Raw genomic sequence first — 16,282 nt, 5'->3', positions numbered from 1 at the left:
CAGCACCGGGGGGTGGATTCTTTACTATGGAACCACCAGGGCATATTTTAGACTAGTTTTCCACACATGTATCTAGTGAAAGAGGCCAGGATCAAGAGGCATGGCAGCTGGGAATCCTCAGCCCCAGCTCTGGTGTGCTATCCAAAGCTCTGGGGCCTTTGGTGAGCAGCTCAGCTTCCCTGGGACTGTTTCCTCCCATCAGAAATGCCCTGCTTTTGGACTGTAGCCCACCAAGCTCCTCTGTCCCTGGGATTTCTGAGACCAGAGTACTGCAGGTGGTGCCATTTCCTTCTCTGCTGCTGCTGCTGCTGCTGCTGCTGCTGCTGCTGCTGCTGCTGCTGCTGCTGCTGCTGCTGCGTCGCTTCAGTCGTGCCTGACTCTGCGCGATCCCATAGACAGCAGCCTACCAGGCTCCTCTGTCCCTGGGATTCTCCAGGCAAGAACACTGGAGTGGGTTGCCATGTCCTTCTCCAGTGCATGAAAGTGAAAAGTGAAAGTGAAGCCACTCAGTGAAGTCGTGTCCGTCTCTTAGTGACCCCGGGGTTGCAGCCTACCAGGCTCCTCTGTCCGTGGGATTCTCCAGGCAATGGTACTGGAGTGGGCTGCCATTGCCTTCTCTGATTTCCTTCTCTGCAAGATAGCGTTTTGAAGATATTTTCTCCTGGATATTGCTTTTGATGAAGGAAGGGGGATCCCTTTCAGGGCTTGAGAGTGAGTTCTTGTCTGACACTGGGCAATGAGTTGTCTGAGGAGAGGAGTGCTGTCCAAGCGAGAGGCTTTATTGGGAAGGGCTGCCAGGGTGGAGGGCAGGAGGGTGAGGGAAACGGAGAGAACCACTCTGTCACGTGGCTCACAGTCTCAGGTTTTATGGTCATCGGGCTCATTTCTGGTTTGTCTCTTGCCAGGCATTCTGAATTGGGATCCTTCTTGGGGGCACACGCATCACTCAGCTGAGATGGATTCCAGCGAAGTGGATCCTGGGAGGTTGGTAGGACCTCTGAACTGGAGCCTCCCATCTCCTGACCTCTCCAGAATTCTGGTTGGTGGTAGCTTGTTCGTTCCTTGTTCCTTCCCAGGACCTCCTGTTGTAAGATGATTCCTGCAAGTGTTTTCTTTTCTCTGTTGCCTGGCCAGGGTGGGTGGTCCGTGGTTCATTTAACAGTTTGTTTTTGGTTCTCTCGAGTAAGGTCCTCCACAGGGTAAATGTATGAAATGATAAAAGGCAATGTTTTAAATAATTTATATTCATAATTTGGTAAGTTGGCTTGTTTTGTGTATGTTAGACCTGATCACCAGACCAACGGTCATGTAGAACTTTTGCAGTTTTCTAAAATTCTATAGTTTTTTAAATGGAGTTACCTTGTTGCAAAGTTTGTGTTTATGTTCATATTTTTTTAAAGTTATTTCTTTTAGTTGATTGATCATTGCTTTACAATATTGGTTTGATTTGTCATACATCCACATGAATTAACCATAGGTGTACCTATGTCCTCTTGCTCTTGAATCTCCCTCCCACCTCGCACGCATTCCCACCTCTCCAGGTTACTACTGAGCCCCAGTTTGAGTTCCCTGAATCATACAGCAAATTCCCATTGGTTGTCTATTTACAAATGTAGGTGTACCTGCATCCATGCTGCTCTCTCCATTCATCTCACCCTCTCCCTCTTGTTCCCCACCCTCGTCTGTAAGTCTGTTCTCTATGTCTGCACCTCCATTGCTGCTCTGTGAACAGACTCGTCAGTACCATCCTTCTAGATTCCATGTTTTTCTCTCTTTGACTGACTTCCCTCCCCTTTATTAGAACAAACTCAAATGTGTTCCTTTTTATGGCTGCATTCCATGCAGGCTCTGATTGTTCCTTAGCCATGTTTTGCGGAGGGTCATGGAGCTATTCTGCTCCATTTCAGTTTGGGCTTCCAGTCTGAGTGCTCGCAGCAGAGCTGCTTCTGGGTGAGCCCTCTGAGGTCTGTGAGCACCGGGCTGCCCGCTCTTCTCTTGTGGCCCGCAGGGGGCGCCAAAGGCCCCTCTGACCCGCGGGCGCAGGACGCTTTGCCTTTAGACTCTGCTCCGTGAGCAGCTGGCGGGAGCTTTGTCTCCTCAGGACCATCGGGGCTCAGGCTTCTGGATAACAGGGCTGCATCCAGGCTGAGAGGAGCAGGGTTGCCTCAGTGCCCACCAGCAGGGAGGCGCTGCAAGAGCGAAAAATGAGGATGGAGTAGACGTTTCCTGTGTCCAGCTGAGGGCTGACTGGAGGTCCATCTCAGAGGACTCAGGGGGAAAGAGCTCCGTGTGCAAAGCGGTGGGTTTTCAGTTAGATTTGCGTTAGATGATGTAGAGGATGAACACTGATGTTCTTCCGTGTAGGTGGCCATTTTCCTGTCACTGTTTCTTGAGAAGACTGTCCTTTCCTCTTCGCTCGTTCCTGGTTTGATTTTCAGGAACTGACCATGTACAGGTGGGTTCGTTTCTGGGCTCTCTATTCTCTCCTGGAGTCCATGTGTCTGTGTTCCTGCCAGTTCCTCACTGTGGTGGTCACTACAGCTCCGTGATGTAGTTTGAAGAGGGATAGGAAGATGCCTCCAGCTGTGTTCCTCTTTCTCAGAGTCTTTTTGGCCGTTTAAGGTCCTGTTCAACAGTAGCAGCCTAATATTAGGAATATTTCTATTTCTGTGAAAAATGCCATTGAATATTATTTTGTGATTGCAGTCCGTGTATTTGTTGATGACTTTGGTTGGAATGGACCTTTTAATTCCTCATTGTTCCAGTGCATGAGCGTGGAATAATTTTCTGTGTGTTTGTATTTTCTTTGGTTTCTTTATCAGTGCCTTCTAGTTTTCTGACTACTGGTTTTTTATGTTCTTGATTAAGTTTGTTGCTAGATGTTTTATTTAAGTGGGATTTTCTTAATATTTTTTTCTGATTGTTATTAGTGTATAGAAATGCAAGTGATTTTTGGACTGTAAAGGGTAGTATTTTATGATTGTAAATTAATCCAAAATGATTCAGCTTTACTGAATGTAGTCTAACAACTTTTTGTGAAGTGATGTGGAACATTTTATCTGTAAGATCTGTTTCTCCTGCAGTAGGTCATCCAGAGGACCCAAGACATGGTGGTTACTAATAGACTTCCCACACTACTTCTTCATTCCACGTGGACTCCTTCACGGGCAGTGAGCATCGCAGCTTCCCTTGAACTTCATCTGGGTAAGTCTTGGCCTGTATCAGAAAGTTTCCTGCCTGTCTGCTCTAAATTTCTTTTGTGGTATTGACATGGTTGTTTTGAAACCTAGTATACTTTCCAGTCATTTAAAATGTACAGAAAATGCCTAGCAATGGGAACAAGTGCTAGCATTTGCCACATCATCTAAAATACTCTATGTGTTTTATCCAAAATGGGTACCTTCTGCAGAACCAGCACATAATCTCCAAAATCAGGAAATCATATGGTACCTACATTATAATGTAATCCACTGCCCCACTTCCACTTTTAGCAATTGTTCAAGTGTATGAATATATCTTTTGTTTCCATCGTCATCCTTTTTTCTTTATTTAGAGTGTTACTGAGATTTTCAGTTATTTGGACAAACTTGATGGATTGAAAGCAGACATGGTGAATAAGGGTTCTGGGTGGCCTTTTCTATGTGGATTTCTTTTTCACTGAAGATGGTTTTAATATTTATTCATGTGGTAACATGTATGAATCCTGCATTCTTTCTCCCCCCCCCCCATAGTAATTAAAAATAAATAATATGCCATTTACCATTTAGATATTTGTAAGCATACAGTGTTGTAGCAGACAACCTTTTCTTGTTTTGCAAACCAGTTTAATAATGTGCACCTTGTGCGTGCTTTGGAGAAACTCAGGAAACTGAGTCAGTGACTGAAATGGCCCAAGATATCACCTTAGATTCCATCTTCATCTGAAAACAAAACAGGCACTTTCTGGTGGTCCAGTGGCTGAGACTGGACACTCCCAAAGAAGGAGGCCCAGGTTCATTCCCTGATCCAAGAGCTAGATCTCCCATGCCACAAAGGAGAATTTGCATGTTGTAGCTAAATATCTGGCTTACCTCAATGAAGGTTGACCTGGCGCAGCCAAATTAAAAAAGAAACAAATATTTTACAGATACAACCAAAGGAAAGGAAGGGTATGGTTGTTGTGCAGATTTACGGCTTAGCTTTCCCTATCGATAGAAAAGAAAAAAGAGTTTCAAAAGACTGTGTCTCATCCTTCTATCTGGCATATAGAGAGGATTCCTTTGAAATGAGATTTCTCTGGTAAATGTGACTCACAGAAGAGCTGTCTTGAACTTGGGTTTCAGAGATGATCATGTGTCCTCTAAAAAAAAAAGTTAATTGGGTCCCACTAATTCTCATGCTGAGGTGGTATATTTTGTGGTAGCATTTGCTCCCCTTCACTTTGGATGTATCCCCATTTGTTTACACTGTCATCTACTGAAGACATCCTGATATTTGAAAGTTTTTAGTTATTACAAGTAGAGCTGTTGTATATAATCATGTGATACTTTTTGTCTGGACGTTTTCAAAGCTGTTTAGTAAGTGCTAGCCATATAGTATTCAGGTCACAGGTGAGCTTTGTTTAGCTGTGGAAAAATCCAGCTATGTTTCTCTGTGGCATGTGGGATCTTCTGGGGTAAGGGATCAAACTAGAGTGTCTTGCATTGTCAGGCAGATTCTTTACCACTGAGCCACCGGAGAAGTTGTGCCCTACCCCCGTTTTTTTTTTTTGAGTTTACTGGATCTAATAGGTGTGCAGTGCTACCTCACTGTTATTTTAGTTTGTAATTTCCTAATGATATGTGATTTTGAGTCTTTTTGATAGGCTTATTTGCTATCTTTATATTTTTGTAGGCCAGGTGTTTAGGTGTATACATTTTTTATGAGATTGTTCTAGATTTTTTGGTATATTTGGAGTACAATCCTTTATCAGATATGTATTTTATAAATATATTTTCCTGTGGCTTGTGTTTAAGTTTTGTGAATAAGGTTTTTCACAGTTTAAATGTCTAATTCTTTAAAGTTAATGTTATATATGTTTTATATCCTTTTTTGGATAGACTTTAGTGTGTTGTTGTTGTTGTTGTTAAATTTTATAAGCAGAAGTGAGGTACTGTAGATACAGTTTTAAGCTAAGCTGAGGTACCATAGATACAGTTTTGCCTTTTGTCTGTTAAGAAGTTTGAGTGAGTTTGGTGTACACTGTATATAACATTATGTCTACATTCATTTGACTGGATATAGCTTCCAATTATTTGTCTAATTGGTTTTGGAGATATCACGGGAAGTCAGTTTTTCCAAGGGAAACTGAGGTCCATGAAACATGAACTCTTTTCGATCGGTCGGAATCACTCTCTGCTATTTCTGACAGATTTGACTTGTTTGGATATCTCATATGAGTGGAATCACAGAACGTTTGTCTTTTCTTGGTCTGGTTTATTTCACATGATCTAATGACCATAAGGTTTGTCCACATTGTCGCATTGTCAGAATTACTGACTTTGAAGGGCCGAATCAGATTCCATTGTGTGTATACCACAGTTTGTTTATGGAATTGGCTGCCATGGACACTTAGATCACTTCTGTTTGTTTGCCAGTGTGAATCATGCTGTTGTGAGTATGACGGAAGAAGTATCCATTTTTTCAGCCCCCTTTCCCAATCCTTTTGGGTACATAGCTTGAATTGGAATCGAACTATGTATTTATTCCATGTGTTTGTTTTGGAGTCATTTCTGTAATGTCTTGCAGAGTGGCAGCACCATTTAATGTACTTTTTCGTATGGTGGAATACCGTTCAAGCTTCTGAATATACCTTGTGTTGCATATTCAGTCTCCCACCAACGGACACTTGAATGAGTTCTACCTTTGAGCTATTGTGAATGTCACTATGAGTATTTGTGTACCAGTTTTTGTTTGAATTATTAACAAGTACATTACTATATATAAAAGAAGCCACAAGGACCTACTGTACAGTTTAGGAAACTATTAAATATCTTATGATAATGTATAATGGAAGAGAATCTCAAAAGGAATATATGAAAAGCACATAGTAACCATGATATTTATTGTGCCAACACTATGAGTTATCATAGCACTACTCAACGTGTATTTATACATGTCAGTAAAATATTCACATCTGTAAGGATATTATAAAAAATTATATAAAAAATCAAGAATTCAAACAGAGATTAAATAAACTTCCTGTCATTGCTCATCATCATTTATACATTCATACTACCTGTAACACTCATTGTATAAGTGCTGGACTAGCAATTGATGTTCTCGTAAACCAAGAGATTGTGAAGGTGTAAGGAAATATAGCTTATTGAATTCCTTAATGAAGGATTATAGAACTCTATGTCCATGAAGTGAATGAAATTCCATTTTATTGAACCACATTCTTACTAGAGTGATGAGCTTCCACCCCACCCAACGTTAGTTCACAATGAAATCCTGCAGTCCTCTGGCCTCAATGTCTGCTTCCTGCTACCGAGAAAGAAAAGATGAGGAAGTCCTGACAAAACCGATGCTATTTTTCTTTTTCTGATTTGTATTTTATCGCAGGGCTTGGCAAAAAGAGGGCCCAACCTGTTTTTAGAGTTCCATCCCAAGGGTCCCTCTGGCATGTTCCCTATGTTGACAAAGTGCTGATTATTTTCAACAAAGGACAATGATCTGCACTTCACTATCTGTTGCTTGAGCTGGAATAGCGGGCATCCCTTGAAGTGCATTCCTTCATGCTGAAGTAGGCATCCCTGAAGCAATAGTATAAGAGGAACACATTTATCACGTAGACATCGCAGCCCATGCATTTGTAATAATTTTTCAGTTATACCCATCATCATCGGAGGAACTGACTTGTCCCAGTAACAACGAGAGTACCCAGTATAACAGTTCCTTGACTTATGAGTACTTCCTATGAGTACCCTTATGAGTACTTCTTCCAATGTTGTTTCTCCTACTTTGGTCATGAACAGTAGAAGCTGATGGCAGTGGTCCTTGAAATGTATGTCGATTCCTAGGTGGCACAGTTGATAAATAAAAAATCTGCCTACCAGTGCAGGAGGGGGAAGTGATGTGGGTTTGATCCCTGGTTCAGGAAGATAACAATTCATACACATGTTTTATGTGAACCAGTTTGATACTCATGAGTTTTTTCTTCTGTATACAGAAAAACAAATGCTGTTCAAGGACACTGAAAGAACCCTGATGTTGAAAATCAGATCTGTATTGTGAGCAATGCTTAGATATCCATGAGTCGAAGCATAGTATTATGCCTATCATCCTTGTATTTCTCTCAGTGAAATATGTTGAGGAAAACTCTTCATTCGTGGTCTAGATTCACGAAGAAGCTAAATAGCATTCATCCTTTACGTTGACAACTGTGAATTTAAATCTCCTGTGAATCCTATGTGACAACCACACATACCAACATGAGTTATCAGTATTATATCAATATTTTTAGTCCTATTGTATGTCAACTAAAAAAATCAGTATATAATTGTACATGAAGTCAAGACATAAAATCAGTGCAAATACAAAATGTTCCATCCTTTGAGAAAGGGAGAAAAACATCTCTGTGCTTAGCCTATTGCATTTTTATGTATTAGACCCTTAAGTAGTTTATTCACCACACCCTGTGAATGATTCACAAATCTTCAGAGAAGAAAGGATCATTTCTCTTGAACAATGAGTAGTTCAACTATTCTCAAAGCAAAGCCATAAGTGAGTCTTATTTTGGGTGAGACCATGAAAACTCAGCGTTTTCATTATGCTTGTGCTTATGATGGGAGGAGGTCTGAGAAAGCACTTCTGAAGGTTTATTCATACCAGTCGTTCTCATATGTATCGAGTCTTTAAAGGTCGAATCACCAAGGTGTTGCTTCTACACTTGTACTAGGCTGAGCAGCAACATTCCCTTTCTCCGTAAGTGCAGTAGACGTGTTCCCAACCTGTCTGTCTTCTGTCCTCTGGAGTATGCATTGCTTGAGCTCATCACAGCCTAGTAGATGGAAATCATCAGGATATTCTGGAAACCCTTTTTATTTCAGTCTGTTCAGGAGGTTACCACTGCTGCAAACCTCTGGATTTTACCAAGCGCTTTTAACAACCTCAGATGAAGGATATAAGTCAACACTGGTGACAGCCACGGGCTTCCATGGCCTATCCATGATTGTTGGCTTTGCTTTCATAGTCATCCTGTTTCTTATACCAGCTAAACTGTCAGTGTATTTTTTAATTACCATTTTATCTTTGATGGTTTTTAGAGCTATTATGGATTTTCCTATATATCTTCACTTATCGGTGAGGGTCTTATGTTAGTAGTAGTTATGACAACTGACTTTCTGTCTGTTAGCTGTGGCAGAATAAAAAAAGAATGACCCACTGTATATTATTAATATTATGTATCAATATATTGTTAGTTTTATTGTTTGCAGTCATCCAATTCCAAGTTTCTGAAATAAACTTTCAGAAAAATCACATCCTTTTGAATGCCCATTTGACTGAATAGGAGCACGGAAATGTTCTTCCATAAAATTGTTTACAGTTTCCATTCCGTTTCTCCTGTTTGATGTAGATATTGGCCTTTGGTTCTATCAGTAGCTTTGCAAGTAAAAAAAAAAATTAATTAGAGCTCGTATGGTAATTTTACTGTTAGCAATAAGTTTAGCATAAAATGAACACAGAAGAGGTTACAGTAGACCAAATATGAAAGTCAGTTTAAAAGAAAACATAGTGTTGAATGTTTACAGTAGGAATATAGTTATGAAGTTCCTTTATTATTATTCTATCCTTTCCTTTTGTTTTGCAGGGGTGTTAATGTACAGATTCCAGTACTATGGCTAGAGCGAATAATAGTATCATTATTCTTGAGAGCAACTCTACTAAGTCTTCACGCTCATGTCACTCAAGGTTTTTTAATACCTATTATGTTAGTCGTGTTTGTAGTTTGTGAAGTCACATAAGTTGCATTCATTCAAGCAATAGTATCAAACAGCTATGGCATCAATTATAGATGTGAATCGATATCGAATGTGAATCCATTTCACTGTGACAAGTTATTATTGTAGATATTCTATTCATGCCAGTAACAAAGCTGTGCAGAAATAATACAATGTTTATTAAGAAAATAAGATTTACTAATTTGTTTTATTATTCTATTTCTTTTAAACAGATTTAATGACAACAGGCTCAACTTTTCATTCACTTGTATGACTATGAGCAGTTTGACCAAGTTGAAGAAGATGACTCGTTTGTAGTCTTCCTCATCAGCTCATTCCATCTACTGGCTTTAAAATCATTTAGTACAGAGCTCACCGTCTAGGTGTTCATCCAGTGTTTTGTTTGCTTATCATGCAGGATCATTTTAAAAGGAAAAGTATGTGTGTATGAGTTAGAGCTCTGATCCCAGGAGTCCATGTAGAAGCTTCCCCTGAGAAATGTATCGTTTTTGCACCAATGCTACTGAAATGTGTGAATGTGGTATACCACGCGTCCCAATAAGTGTAAACAGCGTCATAGGCTACTTATTTGAAATGACCAGTACTCATGACATTCCATTCAACTGAGGACTAAATATAGCCAACGTAGGCTGTGTTTGCCAAATAGACTTTGAAGTATTCTTCACACAGTCCTTCATCGATGCCAGTTTTCAGATCGAAGAAACCCTTGCTCCATGAAGTTTGTGAACACATATACTCATGTTTTGTTTGAGATTTTAAAGTCATTCTTCAGTTTTGTTGGAGGAATGGTTCTGTATATGCCCCGTGGATCCCCAAATCCACTGATGTTCATGTGTCTTGGGGCTTCCCAGGTGGTTCTAGTGGTAAAGAACATGCAGAACATACCCATGCAGGAGACATGGGAGGTATGGATTCCATCCCTGGGGCAGGAAGATCTCCTGAGGGAGAGCATGGCAACCCCCTCCAGTATCTTTGCCTAGAGAATCTCATGGAGAGAGGAGCCTGGTGGGGCCTAGTCCATATGATCCCAAGGAGTTGGACACAATGTAAGTGACTTCGCACAGCACATGATTCGTTGTCATAGCTAATATAATGGAGATGACATAAAAAGAAGCACCAGCGGGCGAAAGTCAATATCCATCACTTTTAAACTTTGGAATGTATTGTGATATTTTACATCCATATTTGTATGACTTGATAGTTGGAGAATCGATGCATGTGAAGGCCTGGTTGTGTTATATGTATGTTGAGGGAAGATATATTTTTATGTGGTTTGACATATAGGTCCCATTTCATTCGTAGACATATGCATACTCATCACTTATCATCATTTTTTTTTTTTGAAAAGACCATTGTTTGGAAAGGTTGTTGTCTAACCATGAAAGATGCTTGAATTCTTGGGCTCCTTAGAGGAAGAATTCAACCCGGGGCCAGTGATGAGGCTTGATCAGTCAGAGCTTTTGTGTCCCAACGTTTTATTAAAGTATAAAAGAGAGAAAGCTTCTGACATAGACATCAGAAGGGGGCAGAAAGAGTGCCCCCCTACTCATCTTTGGCTGGATGTTATCTAGCTACTAGCAGTCTACTCATTAGAGAAAGGAATGGCAGCAGACCCCTCACCCACAAGATATATGGAGATGACCGTGGCACCAGGTGAGTCATCCTGGGCCATAAAACGATTGATATGAGCAAATGGATAGCTTCATTCACATAGATCAGGAGAGCCATGTATGAGTAAAGCATATTGGTTTGTCAAGTCAGTTCTGAGCCTTTAGGCAGAACCTACTTGAAGATAGAGTCTAGGGTAAATACATAGTACATTCACATAGCTTAAGGCAAACCTTTCCATGAGAAAAATGCCTTGGTCAGCTCAAAGTATGAGAAAAGTGAAGTTCAGGCGGAACCAGGTGTCATTATAGCAACACAGAATTGTAAGAGAAAATCTCTGTTTAAATTTGTATCAAGAAGGGGAAAAAAGATAACAGCTTGTTTCCTCCTGCCTCGGAAGTGACAGATAACAACTGTCTGACACTTGCACCCCATTTCCTCCCTTTGGAGACCCCTGGCCTTCCTGGCTGTTACCCTCTCAGTTTCATTCATTGAGCGTTTTCTGCCTTGTGAAACATTGGGCATAGAAGTATGTGTTTATTTAGGGGTATTTCATCCAATTTCATTTAAATGCATATGTGAATTAGAAAGTTTGACATGCTGTTGCTTTGTATACCGATTGGGAAATGTGAGCCTCCAAGCTTAATTTAGTTTTTCATGTTCATTTTTCTTTTTAGGGGTACAAAGAAAAATAATATGACTGTTAAGATCAGCTTTCGTATTTTTTGCCAAATATGAATTGGGATCACATCGATCAGAGATGAGTCTGTGCATGAAAGCCCTAATAACTAATGCTAATTGACTTCACTACCATGGGATGTTTTCATATCTATTGAGGATTTACTTCATGTATTTCGATTTTAACTTTCTGTCTTACAGCCTTGTTTGTAGATCAAAGCTATTTGAAATTGTCATCTGGTTTCAAATGGCTTGTGAGGTTATTCATGAGTGGTTCATAAAACCGAATGGATTGTACGTAGCCATACTTTGTTGTCATTCTATGAATTTGAAGAATGTCTGAAGAATGTCTGCAGTTATGCCTTAAAGATTCATACAATTGATGTCCAATATTTATCTCAAAAGACTTGCTTTCAATTTGTAGTTTCCTATGCGTATGTCTTTCTTTATGGATTTGGGTAGAACTTGTATTGGAACACTGAAAAATCTGTGATATCAACCGTGCTGACCTTTCTGGTGGTCATCATTAAGATTTTCACGCTCTATGGATCCTAGTGGAAACAGGTGCTGTTCATCCTACTTTTGTGAAGATTGAACTCATCGTAGAAAGTGGAATTTGTTGAAATATTTATGGTATAAATAAATCTTGTCTCTATAATTACCCAGAGTCCTGGTGCGTATTTGATTGCTAAGTTATAAAATGTATGAGATAGATGTGATCCATCAATGGCGACTGGATAAGTGGTGGAGAGGTATTTTGGTGATGCAAGAGATTTAAATGATATGATCATAGTATTTATATCCCTTTTATGTGGATAATGGGTCTTGGATCCATGTTTGAAACCTTACAACCTCGTCTTTTGTTATGCATGGGAAGTGTCAAAAATGAAGAAGATGCGGGTAGGTACTTCAAGGGTAAGTATAGGGCTGAGGGCGTGACTATGATGTGGGTTAGGGTTAGGATGTGGATGGGGGTCCGGTTAGGGTAGGGTAAAGGTTAGAGTTCGTGGAGGAGCCCTCCAAACTTGTTAGGGTGAGGGGTGAGGTGTGAGGGTTCAGGATGAGGGTGAGGGTAAGGATTCAGGGTGAGGGTTAGGATTCAGGATGAGGGTGAGGATTCAGGGAGAGGGTGAGGGTGAGGGTTCAGGGAGAGGGTGAGGGTGAGGGTTCAGGGAGAGGGTGAGGGTGAGGGTTCAGGGAGAGGGTGAGGGTGAGGGTTCAGGGTGAGGGCGTGGGTGAGGGTAAGGGTTCGGGGTGAGGGTTCAGAGTGAGCGTTCAGGGTGAAGGTGTGGGCCTCACATCTGATACAGGATTGTACTCCAAATATACCCATCCCTTCCCTTGAACAGACCTCTCACTATGGGAGCCCTTGGCAGTGTGGAACCCACCGGCCCCTAAGGCCTCCCAAAGGACGCCTGGGGCCTAGGTGCAAAGGCAATACAGGAGTGGAGCTGAGGCCAGGAAGGCGCCAGTGGCGTCTCCCAACTTCGCAAAGGCTGCTCCTTCCTGGGTAGGAAGCCTAGCAGCGAGGCAAGTCTGGGCAAGGTTCGCCCAGGGCAGAGCAGCCTCGCACCAGGAACTCTGCCAGATCGGGCCTCTGAGCAGAGCTGGAGCTCTGCCATCCTGGAGGCGCACTCGACTCCGCCCAAGCAGGGCTTGCAGCCTAAGGCGGCTGGGCTGCTTCGTCTTCCCCCTAGGAAGCTCGATTCCCGCATGCTGTTCACTCGGCTTCCAGGCGCCGGCTCCCTGCCCCTCCTTACGGTCTAGGATCAGGGGCTGCTTCCCCTGAGCTGGGGCTGTGGGCAGGAGCCCAGACACACAGGTGCAGGACCCAACCACCTGCACACGTCTCTGCTGGAGAGGAGAGCGCTAGGGAACCTACGTGTGTGAGGCAGCTACTGGGCGCCCACGGAGTCAGACTCGAGGTGTGCGGGGCTCCAGAGCCCCGCCAGGGGTCCAAGGAGCCTGGTGCTCACCGTGCGGCGCTGAGTCTGGGCTGTCAAGCAACCGCTGGAGGAGACCTGCACTTGCCCTTCCCTTGCATCTGACAGAGCTCTCCCTGCTGGAGCCCTTGGCAGTGTGCAACCCACCGGCCCCTAAGACATCCCCAAGGACGCCTGGTGCAAAGGCAAGGCAGGAGCAGAGCTGAGGCCAGGAAGGCGACAGTGGCATCTCCCAGGCTCAAGGAGCCTGCTCCTTCCATGGCAGGAAGCCTAGCAGCCAGGCAAGTCAGGGCAAGGCTCGGCCAGGGCAGAGCAGCCTCAGACCAGGAACTCTGCCAGATCGGGCCTCTGAGCAGAGCTGGAGATCTGCCATACTGGAGGCGCGCTCAGATCCAGCCAAGCAGGGCTTGAGCCGCACGTGGCTGGGCTGCCTCTTCTTACCTCGAGGAGGCTTGCCACCTTGAATGCTCTTCCTTCGGCTTCCAGGCGCGGAAGCTCTGTGCCTCCTGCAGGTCTTGGCTCAGGGGCTGCTTGCCCTGAGCTGGGGCTGTGGGCGGGAGTCAAGACACGCAGGGGCATACCCCAAACTGCTGCACACTTCTCTGCTGGGGAAGAGAGTGCAAGGGAACGACATGTGAGAGGCAGCTGATCGGCACCCACGGAGTCAGCCTCCAGGTATGCCGGGATGGAGACCCCAGCCAGTGGCCCTGGGAGGTGCGTTTCTTCGTGCGGCGCTGAGTCTCGGCGACCAAGCAACCGCTGGAGGATCCCTGCACTTGCCCTTCCCTTCCCTCTCACAGAGCTCGCCCTGCCTGAGCTCTTGGCAGCATGCAAGCCACCGGCCCCTAAGCATTACCCACGGACGCCTGGGGTCTAGGTTCAAAGGCAAGGCAGATGAGGAGCTGAGGTCAGGAAGGCGCCAGTGGCGTCTCCCAGGCTCACGCAGCCTGCTCCTTCCTGGGCAGGAAGCCTAGCAGTGAGGCAAGTCTGGGCAAGGCTCGCCCAGGGCAGAGCAGCCTCGCGCCAGCAACTCTGCCAGATCGGGCCTCTGAGCAGAGCTGGAGCCCTGCCGTCCTGGAGGCACACTCGGCTCCAGCCAAGTAGGGCTTGAATCAAAGGGGGCTGGGCTGCCTCTTCTTCCCTCGAGGAGGCTCGCCTCCCCGCCAGCTGTTCACTCGGCTTCCAGGTGGGGGCGCTCTGCGCCTCCTGCAGGTCTTGGCTCAGGGGCTGCTTGCCCTGAGCTGGGGCTGTGGGCGGGAGCCCAGGCACGCAGGGGCAGGCCCCAACCAGCTGCACACGTCTCTGCTAGGGAGGAGAGCGCTAGGGAAGCTACGTGTGTGAGTCAGCTGCTGGGTGCCCAGGGAGTCAGCCTCCGGGTGTGCGGGGCTGCAGACCCCAGCCAGGGGCCCTGGGAGCCTGGTGCACTCCGTGCGGCGCTGAGTCTGGGCGGCCAAGCAACCGCTGGAGGAGCCCTGCACTAGCCCTTCTCTTCCCTCGCACAGAGCTCTTCCGGCTTGAGCCCGTGGCAGTGTGCAACCACTGGCCCCTAAGCCCTCCCAATGGACGCCTGGGGCCTAGGTGCAAGGGCAAGGCAGGAGCGGAGCTGAGGCCAGGAAGGGGCCAGTGGCGTCTCCCAGCCTCGCGCAGCCGGCTCCTTCCTGGGCAGGAAGCCTAGCAGCGAGGCAAGTCTGGGCAAGGCTCGCCGAGGGCAGAGCAGCCTCGCGCCAGCAACTCTGCCAGATCGGGCCTCTGAGCAGAGCTGGAGCTCTGCCGTCCTGGAGGCGCACTCGGCTCCAGCCAAGTAGGGCTTGAGCCAAACGAGGCTGGGCTGCCTCTTCTTCCCTCGAGGAGGCTCGGCTCCCCGCCAGCTGTTCACTCGGCTTCCAGGTGGGGGCGCTCTGCGCCTTCTGCAGGTCTTGGCTCAGGGGCTGCTTGCCCTGAGCTGGGGCTGTGGGCGGGAGCCCAGGCACGCAGGGGCAGGCCCCAACCAGCTGCACACGTTTCTGCTGGGGAGGAGAGCGCTAGGGAAGCTACGTGTGTGAGGCAGCTGCTGGACTCCCAGGGAGTCAGCCTCCGGGTGTGCGGGGCTGCAGACCCCAGCCAGGGGCCCTGGGAGCCTGGTGCACTCCGTGCGGCGTTGAGTCTGGGCAGCCAAGCAACCGCTGGAGGAGCCCTGCTCTAGCCCTTCCTTTCCCTGGCACAGAGCACTTCCTGCTGGAGCCCTTGGCAGTGTGCAAGCCACCGGCCCCTAAGCCTTCCCCAAGGAAGCCTGGGGCCTAGGTGCAAAGGCAAGGCAGGAGCGGAGCTGAGGCCAGGAAGGAGCCAGTGGCGTCTCCCAGCCTCGCTCAGCCGGCTCCTTCCTGGGCAGGAAGCCTAGCAGCGAGGCAAGTCTGGGCAAGGCTTGCCCAGGGTAGAGCAGCCTCGCGCCAGCAACTCTGCCAGATCGGTGCTCTCAGCAGAGCTCGAGCTTTGCCGTCCTGGAGGCGCACTCGGCTCCAGCCAAGTAGGGCTTGAGACAAACGACGCTGGGCTGCCTCTTCTTCCCTCGAGGGCGCTCGCCTCCCCGCCAGCTGTTCACTCGGCTTCCAGGTGGGGGCGCTCAGCGACTCGTGCAAGTCTTGGCTCAGGGGCTGCTTGCCCTGAACTGGGGCTGTGGGCGGGAGCCCAGCCACGCAGGGGCAGGCCCCAACCAGCTGCACACGTCTCTGCTGGGGAGGAGAGCGCTAGGGAAGCTACGTGTGTGAGGAAGCTGCTGGGCGCCCAGTGAGTCAGCCTCCGGGTGTGCGGGGCTGCAGACCCCAGCCAGGGGTCCTGGGAGGCTGCTGCACTCCGTTCGGCGCTGAGTCTGGGCGGCCAAGCAACCGCTGGAGGTGCCCTGCACTTGCCTTTCCTTCCCTCTCACAGAGCTCTCCCTGCTGGAACCCTTGGCAGTGTGCAAGCCACCGGCTCCTAAGCCCTCCCTAAGGACGCCTGGGGCCTAGGTGCAAAGGCAAGGTAGGAGGGGAAATGAGGCCAGGAAGGCGCCAGTGGCGTCTCCCAGCCTCGCGCAGCCTGCTTCTTCCGCGCAGGAAG

General features: G+C 46.4%; 1 long non-coding RNA gene across 1 annotated transcript in view; it reads left to right on the top strand.

Annotated features, from left to right (window-relative positions):
* The window catches only part of LOC138425431 (uncharacterized), a 42,384-nt gene extending 30,450 nt beyond the window's left edge, over positions 1-11,934 (top strand). Inside the window, exon 5 of the long non-coding RNA XR_011251211.1 lies at positions 11,832-11,934. This is a non-coding gene — a long non-coding RNA (uncharacterized lncRNA). The remainder of the gene's footprint in view (positions 1-11,831) is intronic.
* The last annotated feature ends 4,348 nt before the right edge of the window (positions 11,935-16,282 follow it).

The sequence above is a fragment of the Ovis canadensis genome, chromosome 20 (assembly GCF_042477335.2).
Source record: "Ovis canadensis isolate MfBH-ARS-UI-01 breed Bighorn chromosome 20, ARS-UI_OviCan_v2, whole genome shotgun sequence".
In the NCBI taxonomy this organism is placed as follows: Eukaryota; Metazoa; Chordata; class Mammalia; order Artiodactyla; family Bovidae; genus Ovis; species Ovis canadensis.
This window is presented reverse-complemented; position numbering and strand designations above follow the sequence as displayed.